At 39.5% G+C, this 17,378-nt stretch overlaps 1 protein-coding gene across 9 annotated transcripts in view; it reads left to right on the forward strand.

The window, feature by feature from the left end:
• The window catches only part of rap1gapa (RAP1 GTPase activating protein a), a 65,322-nt gene that overhangs the window by 22,926 nt on the left and 25,018 nt on the right, over positions 1–17,378 (forward strand). The gene's annotated exons all lie outside the window — the stretch shown is intronic.

Genomic DNA, 17,378 nt, shown 5'->3' on the forward strand with positions numbered 1-17,378 from the left:
CCTGTATTTGGCAGCGTACGTACGGCGGAAGCTCGCTCACAGCTGGCGTCGAAATTAGTGTCACATTGCCATCAGTCGTTGTTGCTGTCTTCTGGCCTGTTTCTAAATTGTAACCTAGTCAATAAAATCTTCCGTCTTCATATCTCTGCTCAAAGTGGTACCCTTGTCGCGCTAACAGTGATAAAAGAATATGTCTCTATGGCAACGGTGTGCCGCCTTATAACGTCGTTTTAGTTGTATTACATTGCAAGTCAGATGACAGATTATAAAAGAATATAACCATAGAAATAAAGTTTTTGTAAAATAACTGAGATGAATGTTTTAATTGACATGAAAAGAACACTAAAATGTAACTATCAACAGGGAAGAAATTCATTTCCTTATAATTATTTTTTCTTAAACATTATCTAATAATCGCACTTTACTTCATCAGATGTGCTTAATCATTCAGCAGACTTATGCGCGAGTTACAAGATGCACTTCCCACCCCCGACCCCAGCGGCATTAAATGCCCTCACCAAGTGCTCACTCCAGCAGGATCTGTAATTCTGGGTTCACACGTAGCCTCCATTTACCGCAGCTAACATGAAACGAACCTGTTTGCCTGGCAATCGCAATCGCACAACGTCTACGTCCGTTATTCCCATCCACACTTACATGGATTACAGAAACATCGATTAATACTTAAGATGTAGCCTTTGTTTCTGTAAAAGAGGTGTCGACCAGTCCTGGGGCAACAAGAATATCGCCGAAGATTGGTGTGATATTAAAAATAATCATTATTATATATAATATTGACAATAACAACCGACCGTCGAGGTATTAGGGATACGAATGTGACAACAATTTGAGTGTTAACAACATTTAAACATATCAATCTCACTAAAATTGGGTTGAACATCCGCTTTGTGGTCATAATGGCCAGCATAATATATACCCTCATTGGACAGCTAAGGTCAAAGACCTTATTAACAGCTGGTCTTTGTTGTGACCCTCCTGTTGTTCATTGATAAGCTGGAACTGCCACTGTCAAGGTTCAGAGGCAATATGGCAGTGCCCACGACATTAGATAATAGAATAAGCTAAGATATACTTGATTGTTCCAGTTGGAATGTTTTTGTTAACAGCATCATACTACTTTGTTCTACTCGACATACATTCGAGGTTTAACCTGATATTGTTACTCACTAAATTTGTTTTAGTTATTTGTCAGTTTATTATTTAAATGTTCATTCAAAACTAACATATTGAACAACCCCACAATTCATCAAAAACACACAAGGGATTAAAACAGGTTTCTTCTTACCATTGCAGTTTGGTTATCATAATGTAGCAACTGATTCAGAAACATAAAACAAAAACCAATCCAAAGGTCAAAATGCGACTCAAGCTATTATGTATTTGAGCTATTTTCTGGCATGGGTTATAAATGCAATGTAACAGGACACATTATATGCTATATTATAATATTACAGTATATTATATTATTATAAAACGGACAAGTCAAATCAAGCAATCTGATTGGTTCTTAGCCGTGATATACTGAGCGTATACCACGGGTAGAATTGTAAGTTACTTTTCACAACAAGTCAGTATCCCTCCGCGTCTGAGAAAAACAGTATACCGTTGGGCTGAAAAGCAAACTGCATGCAGTTTGCTTTTCATACTGGAACAAGAAAGCAGCGGAGAAGTAACGGGGCAGAAGCCCTCCTTTTTGACGCAGCGGTCCAGACATAGACATCAAACGGCAAAACATATTCAGTGTGCAGTTCCTTTGGCATTAGGGCAGGGATATCTAGATACTTTTGAAGGTTTAACATAATGAATTGTGCTACTTTTGAAGCAAGCAACGATGTTTTCAAATCTGTAATCAAAGAGGTCCGCAAAAACGCTATCGACCAATCAGATTGCTTGATTTGACTTGTCAGTTTTATAAATATATTTAAATGTCTTCCGTTACGAAACAAACTTACAAAGCATAAAATTGAAACATTTAAGATTAACTTCGACCTCCGGGGGGGTCTTACTATAGTATGGAGGAGTGGATTGAGCCGTGCCTATCTCCAGAAAAAAAAGCACCTAAACTACGACATGCAGAGCTACGTGAAGAGCAGGTAGACCAACTGGAAAAGTACCACCATTCAAAAGCTTTCTGATGCGGGTCTCGAAACAAAGCAGAGAAATTATGACCGTTAGTGGCCACAGGTGCGAGAGCTCTCTCCAGAGCTACTGGAACCCCAATCTCGGGGACCGGAGAAGGTGGAGCAATATTCTCGCCACGCCAAGCAACAGCCTAGAACAACCTCAACCTATACAGGGGGTTGTCGGGCCGAACCACACCGCTTAGCTGTGATATAATGAGCATATACCACGGCCTGTCGTGAGCTATTGCTTAAATATATATATATAGACATTAAAGTAAGTGACAGTTTAATGTCTGTTGTTTTTATAAATCTTTTGTATTTATTTTTTCTTTGCCATTTTTAACTCTTTATTTTACTTTCTTATATTTTTACATAAATATTTGTATCTTACATTTATACAACTGATTTAATTATACTGTACAACGTTTTATTGTTGTATACATTTTTTGTATTTCATTCTTACTTTATGTCTTTTGTTTGTTTAAATATTTTAATGTTTTTATTTGAAATTTGATTTTCAAATAAATATCTTTATTTGACTTTCTTATATTTATATAACTCTTTTAATTATATTTTATTGTGCAACTTCTCCTTGGTATATAAATATTTGCATTTTATTTTTCTGTTTCACCTGCTTATCTTGAACACCTTTTGTTCCTTTAAGTATATTTGTTAACCCATAAGGACCCACAGGTGTCACATGACTTTAAATGTTCTGGAAAGTTCCTTAGCCTTGTTTTTATCTCCCTGAGTGACACACCCTGAACAGTCTGCTGGGTCATGGGCCAGGTCATGTGACTTTGTGTTCCCATAGCAACATGTCCAAGATGGGACAGAACGAGCCACATTTCAAAAGCTTTTGTTTTGTTGCTAAAAGTTAAGATTCAAGCCCTTTAAGAATAAAAATGCTTATATAACATGTACTTTATTACATTTAACCTGTGAAACGTGTATTGATCAAATTGATATGAAACAAATGAGACAAACATCGCCGTGACACTGATCGGACTTTAACCCTAAACTTTCACAGTAAACCCAAAGTGACATATATGCACAATTAGAAATATGATTATGATCTGCTCAGTTCATTTAGCTGATTGAATTATATTTAGTTAATATGTTCTTATTCTTCAATTCAAAGAATGTTCAAACTAATTTAAACCAAAAAATCCTCCTCATTAATGAAGTTAAAAATAAGAGTTATTTTACCATTAAAGCCCATATATGTCACATTTCAGATATTTGACACTAGGGGGGGTTGTCAGAAATGTGTTCTAGGTGGTCCATTTAGTCTAAATTATGTTCCCCTTAATTTTCCCAAAAGTAGAAATGGGTCCGGGTTCTTATGGGTTGGATGGACCAGATAGGAGAGCATAATAATAGACAAAATGCCATCTAGCAGTCTTTACTCATGTTTTAATTTTGTATGATGATATAAACATAATTTGCAGAGATACCTTACAGGAGCGCTAAAATCAAGTTCTGATTTAAAGAGGACAACAACCTTTCTTGCTCACTGACTTGAGCCATGATGTAGAGGCTTTATGTGGGACAAGTTTCTCTCTGTATAACCAAAATGTCAGTTCTATTCTATACCTTTTCATTATCCCATGCTTGCAAAGATCATAAAGGGATAATAAGTTCTCAGAACACTGTATACGTGGTCAATAGGCGATGAAGCCTAATCTGTTCAATGTATTTAATGTGAGGAAGTGCTCGATCTTTGATCCTCTGACTCTTGTTGTTGATTTAACGTTAAATGACCATCTTCCATCTGGTCGCTCACACTAAACACATGATCCTCAGGCCCAGTGTCCCTATCCGGGGAGAGACCTGTAATTGGATTTAATCTTGCCTTGCTAAGCTCCCTTGATGGGAGGAAATGGGAGAGGAGGGTTAGTGTGGATAATGGCTGTACTGAGATGTTTTATAAGAGCCTCTCCCTTTCACTCTGGCGGTCACAAATACGTTCATGTGTCCAGACTCAAAGTGCACTCTGCCTGTCTGCCCCTGGAGCATGATGGATTATCGTAGCAGGTTGTTTATGGTATAGCTTCCTATCAATCCTTTCAAATAACTTGGCCACTGATCCCACTGTCTTTTGCTTCAGATGACCTGACCCTCATTTAGGACACGTCTGCACTTTTGAACCCTCGAATGCTACCTTTTCTAGACATTTAGAATAGATGGTACAAAAGTTGATCAGTTAGGATACCAGTTTGGTTTTAAATGTCAAAAAAACTATTAATTATTTATTTTAACCCATAAAACTAATTTTGTTTCTTCCCAAAAGTATATACAGTATATTTTAAACCAAGGACTTTACTGTCCATGCAACAGTGTGTTTTTGTGTTACTCCTCTAAGATGTTTGAGCTCCCCTGTTCAGAATTTGACCCTAAAAGTGTATTTTTACATACCCCATCAACAAGGTGATTTTGAGACATCCCAGCTATGCAATTGTGTCATCGCGAGTGGTTTGGAAACGTAGGGTCCAACATGCAACTTGAAAAGGTGTAATGTGAAGAATGTAAAGGTCCAGCCCAGGAACACTGAGAGTAGATTTTCTGGAGATTAAGACTTTGAGTTGTGTGTGCAACAGTTTACATTTAAGAAGATGTAGAATTAACATTTAAATCAAGTTTTTATGGTAAAACCATAGTAGATAAATCATGAATTGAAGCTGTGTATTTTCATGTTTTTTTAAAAAGTGTCTAGAGGTGATTTTTAAGTTTAAGCAGAACAGTTATGCTTATGTTGGTTTTGGTTGCACTGTCCTTTGTCTTCTGCCCTCTAGTGGTAACAAGTTGACGATATGTACAGTTCAGTCTGTAATATTTCTAAACTTTATTAATGATGAATTGGTTTTGAAGTCGGATACACTTTAGAAACTTTTCCTCGTGTGGCATTATTTACAGGGACAATGTGAGTGATCAAATATCTATGTTTGTAATGGTATTCTAAAAACAGGTTATTTTACCACTGCTGAATAACCTTGGTATCTATTTCCAAACTGTGTGGTGAAATACCTCTTTCTATTTTTATGAAGCTTTCTAAATTCTAGACCCATTTCCTCCTTTATGTCCTGTTCCTTTCTATAAACACTTTAGAGGTGTCACAGTCTCTCTCTACTGTTTGTGTTCCCTAATTTCCCATGAGATGTCACTCTGAATCATCCTCTGTCCGTCTCCTCTGCACATGCGCCCACATCCGCGCTCGATGCCGGGCTGGGTGTCAGATCGCTTGTGCACGCTCATCTGTGTGTGTCAGTCTGAGCTGTCTGTGAGAGCGGACATAGTGGAAGAGCAAACTGTCAAGCCAGATCAGACTAGAGACTGTCTCTGCCGGGGCCTCCTGCTGTCTGACCAAATATAGCAGCAAAGTGACAAGCTCGCCGCTGGTTCTACTCATCTCAATAATCCAAATCCTAACATGTCCTCCACCAACCAGCTCCGGCACACTGTCTAGAAAAACATAAAGCTCCGATGACAGCAGGCTGTTGAAGGGTGAGAGGAGTGCCAGGCAACGTTGAGAGGACATTTCGAGTTTACTTTATCTGTATCTTGAAGATTTTCTGCAGCAAAGATGTTCTGTCAGCTTGTTTAAAGTACACACCTTTGCCTTCAAACCGCAGTACCTTCAGGAGACAGGTCTTCAGCTGTTGAAGAGGCAGACAGGGTCTTTTATGCCTTGTGTTAGTAGATGTGTGTATGATCGTGTATACATTTGAGGATGTGTAAATATATATATAGCTTGTGGGGTTAATTTATTGACACCTGTCATGCTGAGGATGGTGTGATAAGCCGGTGGGAAGAAAATCACTTTCTATTCCCGGCTTTCCTTCTATTTTCTTTTTTATCTCCCATGGGAACTTACATGATCCTATTGTGGTTGTTCTTGTCATGATTGATGCGAGTGATGCACGCTTCATAGATCAATGTGCAAGAAGTTTAATATCACTGAACACACAAGTATCTCCAACACAAAAGAGCACCAAGTGATCCCGCTGTGACCCCCTGTTGTTGAAAAGGCCCATCTGTATGGCTGTGATTTCCCCAGGGGGCACATTTTCAAGGAAATCTGGACACTGACATTGAGAGAGATACGCAAGCTGATATTCAGGACATATTGGTTGAATGAACATGCTTTATTCAAAACCACCTGCTGTACCTGGCCTTTTAATGCATACTGGATATGGCCAGCTGTCAGGGGGCTCAGGGGAACCCATTGAGGAGTCTCCTCACGCATCAGACCCCACATGTATTTTATTATTTATAATTCCAACCATGTAGCATTTAAACATATAGCACATCTTTCAATAGAGTATATATTCTTCCCATGCATTCAGTGACACTTCCTAAGAAATGTGCTCAGACAGACAAGTAAGTAAATCCGGTCTGTTCTAATGTCTTGACAGGAACTTCTGAATAGGATTTCATATCTGACTTTTTATATGAAAAAAATGTTAGAGCGAAAGTTCCCTGGGGAAAAAACAGCTTCTCAGACTTATCTGCTTTTTGAATTTAGTCCAATATTTGCTTTTGTCTGATTGTGGCAGGGGTGACTTTTAGAGCTATTCCAAAACAGATTGGGGAAAGTCCTGGTTTAGGCTTTGTGTAACTTCCCTTTCAGACACAAAATAAGTTAAAAAAAATGCTGACTAAGATGTTTGTATAAAATATTAGGTTACATTGAACTTAGTTTATTTATAAAGCTGAACTTTTATCAAAAAAGTACTTGTTTTTGATTGGAAATCCCATCTTTCTTGATCCGTTTCATCTAGAAAACATATATGTTGAGGCTCATTTTGAAGCCACACACATATGACAAGTAACTCATACAGTATAAGCACCGCTCAGAGAAATGGTTTCACATCAGAGACATTCCTCTTCCCATTTATTTGAGTGCTTCTGGTCAGACTGAGGGGGTGGGGAAGGATGACCCTGAAAACAGGCCTATTCCAAGGTCTATTTGTGTGGTAATTTATTGCACATTGCTCCTCGTGTCTCTGGCTGTTGGAGGACTGGTGGAAGGCGAGGCAGCAGGTGTTTCTACTTCATGGTGAATGAAAACATCTAACAGGGAGGTTGGTCCCTAATATCTACACTCTTCAGTGTCGTTGGCGTAATATATGATGACACAGGGGAAACGAGATCAGTGAGCAGCACAGCTGGATGTGATGATGTCTGACCTCTGAAGCACACTTAGAGGTGTGCTTGTTAAATGATTTGTCTTTGGGGATTGCTTATAAATGTATTTGTCAAACATCAGAAGGTTCAGTAGACTAGGTTGAGGCTGACAAGGAAGGAATTAGATTCATATGACTTAGAAAGAGCATCAGAACAATCCATTTGAATTCATTCAGATGGACAATTTAACAGATTTTAAGCCAGTGTGTTTATAGGGATGCCAATGTTAGTCAGGCGGTTCTAAACTTCAGCTTTGTAGTACAGCCTCACAAAGCTGCCAGCGTAACATTTAAAATGCAATAACTCCAGGTCTACTTTTTTAAAACAGTGGTTATTTTATTTAAATTATATTAAAGATATCATTTAACATTTCCTGATTAAAACACGTCTTATATACCTTGGACCTTATTTACTATTCCCATATTGTTATTACATTTTCCAAAAAAAATCTTTAATTTTAATCAAGGTAATGGTATTGTCGTATCCACATGTTGTAGGCGTCAGCGTTGTGACAAGTCATAAATTGCGTTTACGATGCACTTTTTAGATCAGGGGCGTTTTTTTGTTTATTTTAACTGTATGAAGGATTGTGGAAATACGTCTGGATCTTAAGTAATCATAGAAACACGCTGAGGAAATGTTAATAGCTGCCAAACAGTCTGCTACATGATGCATTTAAGAATATGGGGTGATATACTCAGCATGTACATATTTACTGTATTTACTGTTTACTTAGTGCCTCTGTTGTCACTACCTAGCAGGATCTACTGTGAGAAAACAAGGTCATAGTTAACGTCATCATGGACATGCCTACTTTGCATATCTGCTTAACAAGCCCCCTAATGCTCTAGCCCAATTTCTCTGTTTAAAACAAGACATACAAAATAAACACTGCATGATTATCAACGCAGTCACAATCACAGTCACAGTGGGGTTTAGGCGTACTGCAGAGAAATCCTGGAGGGGACATTCAGTTTCTTTAAAAGTAAGGAAGCAGTTGGCTCTCCTATTTTGCCTTGCAAACAAACTGCGGGGCTGATTAACTCACTGAATTTGTTTACGAGCGACTGGAGGCGGGTTTGAGCAAAATCTAAAAACAGCAGAGGAATCATCAGACCTCCTACATCCAACATTTTCCTGCAAAAACAAGGACAAATATGATAGACTTATGTCTTGGGTCAGAGATTATAGCAATGACTCAAAATATGTATGTGTATATAATATCTAGTAATCGTAATACAGGGAAATTTGTTATCAATATTTATCATGGGGACATTTTTACGTCATACAAGTGAATAGGACAGTCTTTAATTTCTGAGAAAAAAACGTTATTAGTTGAAAGTAAATACATTACATTCTGCTACAATGCTTAGACCTTCATGTAATTAACATCGTAACATGAATACAGTGATGCAGGCTGACTGCTGGCATCACATCCCACTAACATCCGGCTCCTTCTCCCCCCTGAGGTCCACCACCACTAACTCAATCTCTACCTGTGGGAGGTGCTCAATGGTTATGCATAAATAACCATTCATTCATATTTCAGACAGCGGGCCATCTTTCCTGCAGCAGACCTCTGACATGTTGCTGAGTATAATGTGTCTGTGATTGGACGCCTAAACCTTTAACTGCCTATTGGGGTCACTGGCTGGTCACACACACCCTCCCATACACACATCGTAAGGATTTCATTCTTAGCTGCTGGCTCGCTTTTTTTGACAGCACAAATTTAAATTATTGTTATCTATATGAAGTTGAATATGTTTAAAGAAAAATGAACACACATTTTAAGTTGTATTAGAATTAACAACAAGAAAAGCTGAAATAATGGCTAATTCTTGATTTTTGCTTGTTAATTCTAATATAACTTGGCTTGTTTAAGGTCAAGTCTTTGAGTTTGGATTGTAAAACCCGAAGGTGAGAGAGGAAATGATCAGTAGTGCTGCACATCTCGGAGGATAAGGTGTGGGGGTAGGAGATTGGAGAGAACACAGGCTATTTCAGAAAGCTAATGCGACGGGAATCCCTGAGATTTGCTGTGGGAAGCTGAAAATGGACATTGGAGCTGGGGGGATACTCTCAATTTAAAACCAATTCTCTTCACAGGAAATACAAATAAAGCTCAACAATGCTCAGGTTTTTCTTCTTGTTCTGCTATTATTTTGTTATTTCGTTAACATAAAGGAGTGTTTAGTCCTCAGTGAGGTCTGACTCTACCAGTCTAAATAAATGTGGCTTTGATTTGATAGTAACCCGCTGCAATGATCCATGTGAAATATCACTCAACACGCAAAATCGGCCTGTCCTTTAATGTGTTCTTATGTGTTCACTGTTAACATATCTAAAGCCCCTGTCACACTGTCCCAAAATTGACACCCGATGGACACATGATTAAGGAAATGTTCAAATTCGGCTCGGATCGTAACAACATCGGGCCATTCGTGAGGGCATCTTAAGCCATCGTATGACCGCCGGTGGANAAACGTTTTGTCATCAACGAAAAAGTATCGGGGACCAGTACATTTTCATGCAAAAAAGGCAGGAATTTTTTTTTCTCACTCACTTTCTTTCTTTCTGTGATATTCTTCAGCGTTTTGCTAAGACAAGACATTAAACTAGCATTGGAAACTGGGATGGCATGTTTTCTATTTTTTTCTTCTTTAAACCGACAAAAATGAATTTATACCCTGACGATTAATCGATTAAACTAACTGTTAGTGCAGACCTTATTCATCAATACAAGTAAAGAATAAGAGTCGTCAGTGACAAAACTTCACATTTTAATGTTCCTCCACTTTTGTTTGTCATTTGATTTGTCGTATTCAATTAGGGACGAATTTACGCTTTGATTATTCTTGTAAATGTGACATATTTTGCTCAATCTTGTTTAAAATGACTGTAAACTTAATGTTTTATATCAACTATGCCAGTGGGTATTGACGTTTCACAGGCAACAATAAGATTTCCTATTAATTAGGAAAATGTTTTCCGTAATACCTTTTTTCTGATCATTTCTTTCCTTTTATTTCATCAATTAAACGTAATTGTCCACTATTATAAGAGGTGACAACTCTAGGGACCTAGTGCTGACATGTTATGTTACACCACCACACAACACACACACCACCACACACACACCACACCACACCACAAACACACAACACACACACCACACACACACAACACACACACACACCCAACCACACACACAGCACACCCACAGGCAGCAGTTTTTATTGGCTTCATGCCATCTGTTAGCGCCGCCAACCGGAAACAGCGGTTCTTCTGTCTGCCTATCTTTTACAACTTTACACCACTGAGTGGACCACCGACACGTTCCCGTGCTGATCTAAAATAAGCTGGCATAAACAAAACATTTGATAATGAGGCCTTACAATCCAAACATTTTTTTCATACAGCCCTTATAGTTCTTGTCCCGCTTGTCATGTCAGCCATGGTATTTTCCTCACTCTTTCATGCTTTCTGGAAACTGGGGGTGTTTATGCATTTCGGCTGTAGGAACCGTACTGCTGTCGCAATAACAATCTGAACCATTTCAATCAAAGATTATTATTTGGACTCAAATCTCTGGAGTTGACAGCATGCCAGTGGTGCTCATGTTGTTAATTTAAAATCCGTTTAATCAACAATGGTGACGGGTTAAGGAGCTTTACCTCATGTTGAGGTCGATATTAGTATGTAGTGTCTCTACTGTGACCATGTCTCCATGCTTTATGTTCAAAAAAGCTAATTTATTTTTTCATACTGCCTGTGCGCTCCTGATTGGTTGCTGGCCGGCGTCTGTTGTGATTGGTCAACAGCTGTAGAGATGTCCGCGCCCCTTAGCCTTCCCCAGGAAAGGGAACACCTCAAAAAGGATTAATAGGGGCCCCTTTTAAAAGGCCAATCATAATGCTCATGTTGCTTGTTGGATACAGAGCTGTGCGTTACTTGTGTCTGGGAATAGGAAATCTAAAGTGGTTTGGATCAATTCAAGCTCCATATTTTTATACACTAAAGAAAATGTCCACCTTCATTTGGAACGCTCTACCATCAGCCAGATGCTCAGCTGTCTTACTGCTCGCTGCACTGTTGGCTTGATTTTAAGCTTCACTTTACACGCAGTGCAGCTCCCCTGTTGACTCCGCGTTGAACTCAAATGTTAGTTAATAGATTTCTTTTGACGTTTTACTAAGAAAACCTCAGTTCAGCGGGCAGTTCAAATTGACATCTGCCGACTCTGAGCCTCGCCAAACACAGCTTGTTTGCCGGAGGTCGGTGTTATTTGCCGTCCCGGGAACAAGAAACATGTCATCAGTCAATACACCGACACTGTCATTTGGAGTGGACTTCTTATTGCTGAATGCGCATGAAGAGAGAGGGAATGCACTTCGGGCAGGTCAATGCCGGGAGATTAAAAATTCAAAATGTGAAACTCTAGGTCAATGGACGTAGAAACAGATTGCAAGGGAATTCATTTGTACACAACATCCCCAATTATTCCATAAACCTGCTTCTATGGACGTAGACGGCAGAGGCGCCCTAATCACCCCAAAAAGCATAATGGGCTCTTTACATGTTTGCTCACTGATCATTCAAGATCGATCGACTAATACTTTCTTGGTCAGATCAAGTCTGAATTTCTTGCCACGCACAGCAGTTCCAGTTTAATCACAACACGACGTATCAGACACAATCCTGAAAAACAAACAAACATTTTTACCACACGATCCTGAGGAAACCATTTTCCATGTACCCTTTAGGTGCTTTTGTTGTCATTCAACATGGTTTCTGACAGCTTTGGATTATATCAGTCAAGGTAACAAATTTTCATTTTTTAATGTTAGGTTGATTTCTTGATGCAATGGAAATGGTAACCCCTGTCACATGTCCCGAAAGCACCCGGGACAGTAGGAATGTTAAACAGCTCTGATCGATAAGGCATTCGTGAGGGCATCTTAAGCCATCGTATGACCGCCGGTGGAGTTTCTCAGGCTCCGGCAACAACTTCGGGAGTGGTGGCAACATCTTTGGCATCCCAAAGCATTGCCGAAGGACCTTGTGAAGGTTCATTTTCGTGTTGACTTCGTGTGTCCATTTTGCCCTTCGTAAGGCATTCGTGAGGGCATCTTAAGCCATCGTCTGACCGCCGGTGGAATTTATCAGGCTCCGGCAGCAACTTCGGGAGCGGTGGCAAAATCTTTGGCATGCCAAAGATGGCTTAAGATGCCCTCACGAATGTCCCGATGTTGCTACGGTCAGAGCCGAATTTGAACATTTCCTTTATCGTGTGTCCATCTGGTTGTTTTATTGCACAACAAAATCATGTAAACATATTATGTAAATAACCCAATTTGTGTTCTGTGAAACTAAAAAGGATATAATATATTATTTTGAAGGCGAGGAAGTTGTTGTTGCTATGGAAACAACATGATGGAGAAAACTTAATATCTTCTACATATAAAGACGGAGAAAGTAAAGAACAAAGTCGGAAAATATCAGTGCAGTATCATAATACTTTAACATAATCGTTTGTGTTACTTACGTTGCAGTTGTATGTCTTAAATGTAATGTAAATGTTGCCTTCGTGTGTGGTTCGGGGCCATCTTCGTGCGAAATTCACAATTCCATATTCGTGTGTCCATCGGGTGTCAATTTCGGGACAGTGTGACAGGGGCTTTAAAGGAAGGCAGGTGGATGGTAATGCAACTATACTATAATGACTTGATCGAGGGAAAGGCAGAGCAGTAAGCATTTCAAAGACTAGCAATGTCTTCTCCAAGATGGTGCTTGGGTCTTTTGTCTCTCCGCCAATGGGTACACATTAAGGAATTTCCAGGATGTAAAAATACGACTGGTTGATAGGAAGAAGTTCATGATGAGAAAATGCAGCTTCAGCATCATGCACAAGTGTCTTTTTGTTTTGTAAATCAAAAACAAACTGGCATAGCACATTCCTTACTCTCTTCTACTCTGCAGACTTTGTTTTAGTCCACCAAAATATGGTTGAATGCACTTTAAACAACGTAATAAAAAAGCCTTAAAGTTTGCCAAGAAACATCAAATGTGAAGTACAGTTGTTCTGTCTGCACACCCCGAAGAGTCGCTCTGCTCTGCACGTGGGCGATAAAGTCAAAAACAAACACATAAAGCAGACCATCGCTATACTTTAAGAACTGTTTGTGCAAAACTTTATGATCCGTGGTCCGTTCGCTGGAGAGAAATGGAGACGAGGAGAGTCTTTATTTTCCAGTTTGGACCATTTCTCTTCAGCTGGCGTCAGTAGGAGGGTCAGATGAATAAAAGCCAATCCAACGCTTCAATAAACTGGACCTCATCGAGAGGTCACCTGGAATAAAAACACTGAGACGGACGACTGGGATGAAAATGAAAGTATCCTGCTGAGAGATTTTAAAGAGGTAAAGGAGGCTGCACTGGCTCTAAATACACTTCATGGTCCAAAGTATGTGGACACTGGAACATTTCAGCGATACATGTAGTGTTGGGGCTAGAAAACATATCCAACGGGGGCAAAAGATTAAAGCAGGGGGGCACGAGAGCTCTGTTTCAACATTGGGGTCGAGAGATTAAATAAAATATATTTGTGACACAACGTTTTGATTCTTAGACCTTCGGGATGGACACATAGGGACGGAGAACATTTTAAAGAGTGGCTGTACGGAAGTTATTGGTGCTTGGTGTATTGTGCAACATTGTTCTCTAAAAAATATTAACGTTATAATAGGTGATGTGAACAAGCAGTGATGCAAATAATAATAATACATTTTATTTATAAAGTTGCTTTTCAAGGCTCTCAAGGTCGCCGTATAAATATATAAGAACTTAGATTAAAATTCCTGCAATATTTGAATGGAAATGTAACTAATGTAAAAGTGACTTGGGATCTCATTTCTTCTCTACTCATTCTCCACACACGTCTGATCCTGCAGCAGTTCTTCCCGATATTTCACTCAGACTAAATCCATCTTATCTTCCTTCTTTTCATCGCCCACAAATGTCTTTCTCTCTCCTTCAGTTCACAGGTTGTTATGAAGCTGAGTTGTCACAAACCATTAGCAGGTTGTGTCGTACCTCTTTAAGCTCTCTGAGGATCGAGAGGAGAGAGACGGAGTGTGTGTGTGTGTGTGGAGTGTGTGTGGAGTGTAAATCAGCCTCGGGGAGCTTGCGGTTCCTCCTAATGAGGCTGAGAGCTTGTTTATGGAGTTACGCATCATTTTTATGATTATTTCCACCTTCTCAGGCTCTGCGTTGCTGTGTTTCGGACGCAGGGAGGCCCGGTCCTCCGCTGACTCGGGGACCGTCGCCCTAACCTTGGCCCGGCACTGTTAAAAACACTGAGGAGAAAATGAGCCTCATTAAACGGGCAGAGAAAGTGCAGTAAAAACACCGGGCTTTAGTGTTTTCTTTAGATGAAATGCAGCATTATGTGCCACCATCACAAAACTGAGGGGGGATGGAGGGGGGGGGGGCACAGAGAGGATTACGAAGCAGGGTAAACCCAGACTGCCCTCATCAAGTGGGGAAATCTGTGCAGGGAAAGGACACGAGTAAAAGCATGAGAGGCGCCTCAGAAAAGTGCTGAGAGGCTCCGTGTACACGAGTGCTAATGCTAGCTAGCTAGCTGCGTAACATCGCTCTACAATCAAACATACAGTAAATAAACTGAAACATACCAAGAGCATTTAGCTAATGTGCTCGAGGTTATGATTAGTTAATTTAGTTTTTCCTCTGTTTATGTAAGTGTAAACAAAAGCCTTTAAAATATTGTCTTTAAGCGAAATGAGGAACTTTTCTTTGCCTTTTCTAGAGAACATCACATGAGCGTTCGCTATAAAACTGTGTTAAGTTGCTCTTTGAAGCCACATTAGGCAGGATTTTCCTCAAAGAACAAACAAACAAACAAACAAACATGTCTGTATATGCAGAGCACCTTCTACTCTTCTGCCTGTATTTTGTGTTATTCTCTCTTTGCTGCGTACAGGACGTTTCAGGACTTCAACATTAAGAAAAACACTTCAATAAGGGGCAAGCTCCTTAGCGCCAATTAATGGAAAGATACGGAAATTGCGTACACAGCGCCAGAAAAATGCCAATCACATAGCTGTAAATCCTTTATATATATGGTCTTTGGGTTCATCTAGGTTTGGCACCTGCTGGTAAACACCATAACCCTTGTTGAGCTGGTGAGGAAGCGCTGAAGTTGAATGTTGTTTTTACAAACCACAACCGATATATCCTGAGCACTTTGCCTTGGAAATGCTGGTTGATGAGATTTAGGTCCGGGCTAAATTGTTGACGTTGGTCACATGTGTACCAGCCAGTTAACAAAATGTTTGATTTCTTGTTGAGAACATGCAATTAAATCTCTCTCTCCTTCTCTATGTGTGGTTTAGGTGACTGCCTGGATAACGGCATGGCTTCTCCGAGCACGGGGGACGACGACGACCCCGACAGAGAACGAATGCACAACAAAAAGAGAGGCATCTTCCCCAAAGTGGCAACAAACATCCTGAGAGCCTGGCTGTTTCAGCACCTGACGGTAAGACCTGCTTCTTTCTCACTCGCTGGGTTTGTGTGTGTGAAAGGCTTGATGCAATGTCATGTTATATCGTACCTTCAATGACCTTTGTGTGGATATGCAGTCATGACTCTCTCCTAGTTGACTCAACTGAAGGACTTACATGCATGTGCACACTCGGGGTGAGAATCACACGTTTCATCCCAGAAGGATGAAACAAGTCTTTAGAAAACGATATATCACAAAGTCTACAGCAATGGGATTTCAATTTGAATCAATTCAGTGATCAATATGAGACAATATGATAAGCCCATTTAACACGATCAGTAACATTTGTATCAGCGCACGAAAGATAATAAAATATGATTAGACATTTTTAATACTGGACTCTACGGGAGGGAGTTGCATATGGACAAAAATTATGAAAAGGCGTGCCATGGGAATTTCAAAATAAAGGCCTACCTTCAAGATGAGATAGATACACTAGATAGCTGATCTGTAATATCACTTTGAATCAATTATATTTTAACGTGGATCATTAGTTAATATATTGATCCATATCGATGGATTGTTAAACCCCTATTACGCACATGTTGAAAATGCAACTTCACTCATTTATTTTGAAGAGACTTGAGCATGCTGTGTGTTGAATTTGAGTTAGCTTTATGCTAATTCTTCATTACAGTATGCATCGGTACTTTATTATGCTGGGTTATAGCAAGCTAGTCCCTTCAGTAGAATAAACAACAGTTGCTTTACTTCGTATCGTGAGTGCTAACAGAAATGATATCATATATTTGGTTCATTTGTGCTGAAAATAATTTGAAGACTTACTGTAAAGAATATATACCGGTACACAAATAGCAGATCACGGAGACATTAAAAAAAGTCAAATTGCAATTATTTTTTAAAACTTTTTTAAATCATTAAATATAGGTTATTTCACGTGGAAGACGGTCACGAATATTACTTTAAAGCTGTGTCAAAGTCGAATTGCAAATAAGTTATTTAATCATCAGTTATTACTTATTTCTCATAAAAGTGTTTGGTACATTTGAGTTTAAGTTAAATAACAGATTATTGCACGTTAGAATAATAATAATAACCTTTATTTGTATAGCACCTTTCATACAATGAGTGCAGTTCCAGGTGCTTCACATAGACATTTCACAGACAATTGATATCACACAGCATATGTACAGTTGGCACTAAAAGACATAAAAACAAACTCAAAATAGCAGACATAATGACCATATGAACAATAATGAACATATTAAATCAGCTTAACTGTGTGTGAATGGTTGCTGAAAAGCTCCCAGGTAGAGTCTGGCTCTACAGTCTCTAATAAACACTTAATCATCTCTCCATGTTTTGGGAGTTTTGAACCCGTGACCTTCCCCTTCTGAGCCGACGTTTCGGTCCACTTTGAAGTCTCGTTGACATTCTCACCGTCCCACCTGCTCACAACCTGAGGACAGGGGTCATGACCTTTGACCTCTGCTGCC

Source organism: Notothenia coriiceps, unplaced genomic scaffold, assembly GCF_000735185.1.
Source record: "Notothenia coriiceps isolate Sejong01 unplaced genomic scaffold, NC01 NC01_scaffold00031463, whole genome shotgun sequence".
Lineage (NCBI taxonomy): Eukaryota > Metazoa > Chordata > Actinopteri > Perciformes > Nototheniidae > Notothenia > Notothenia coriiceps.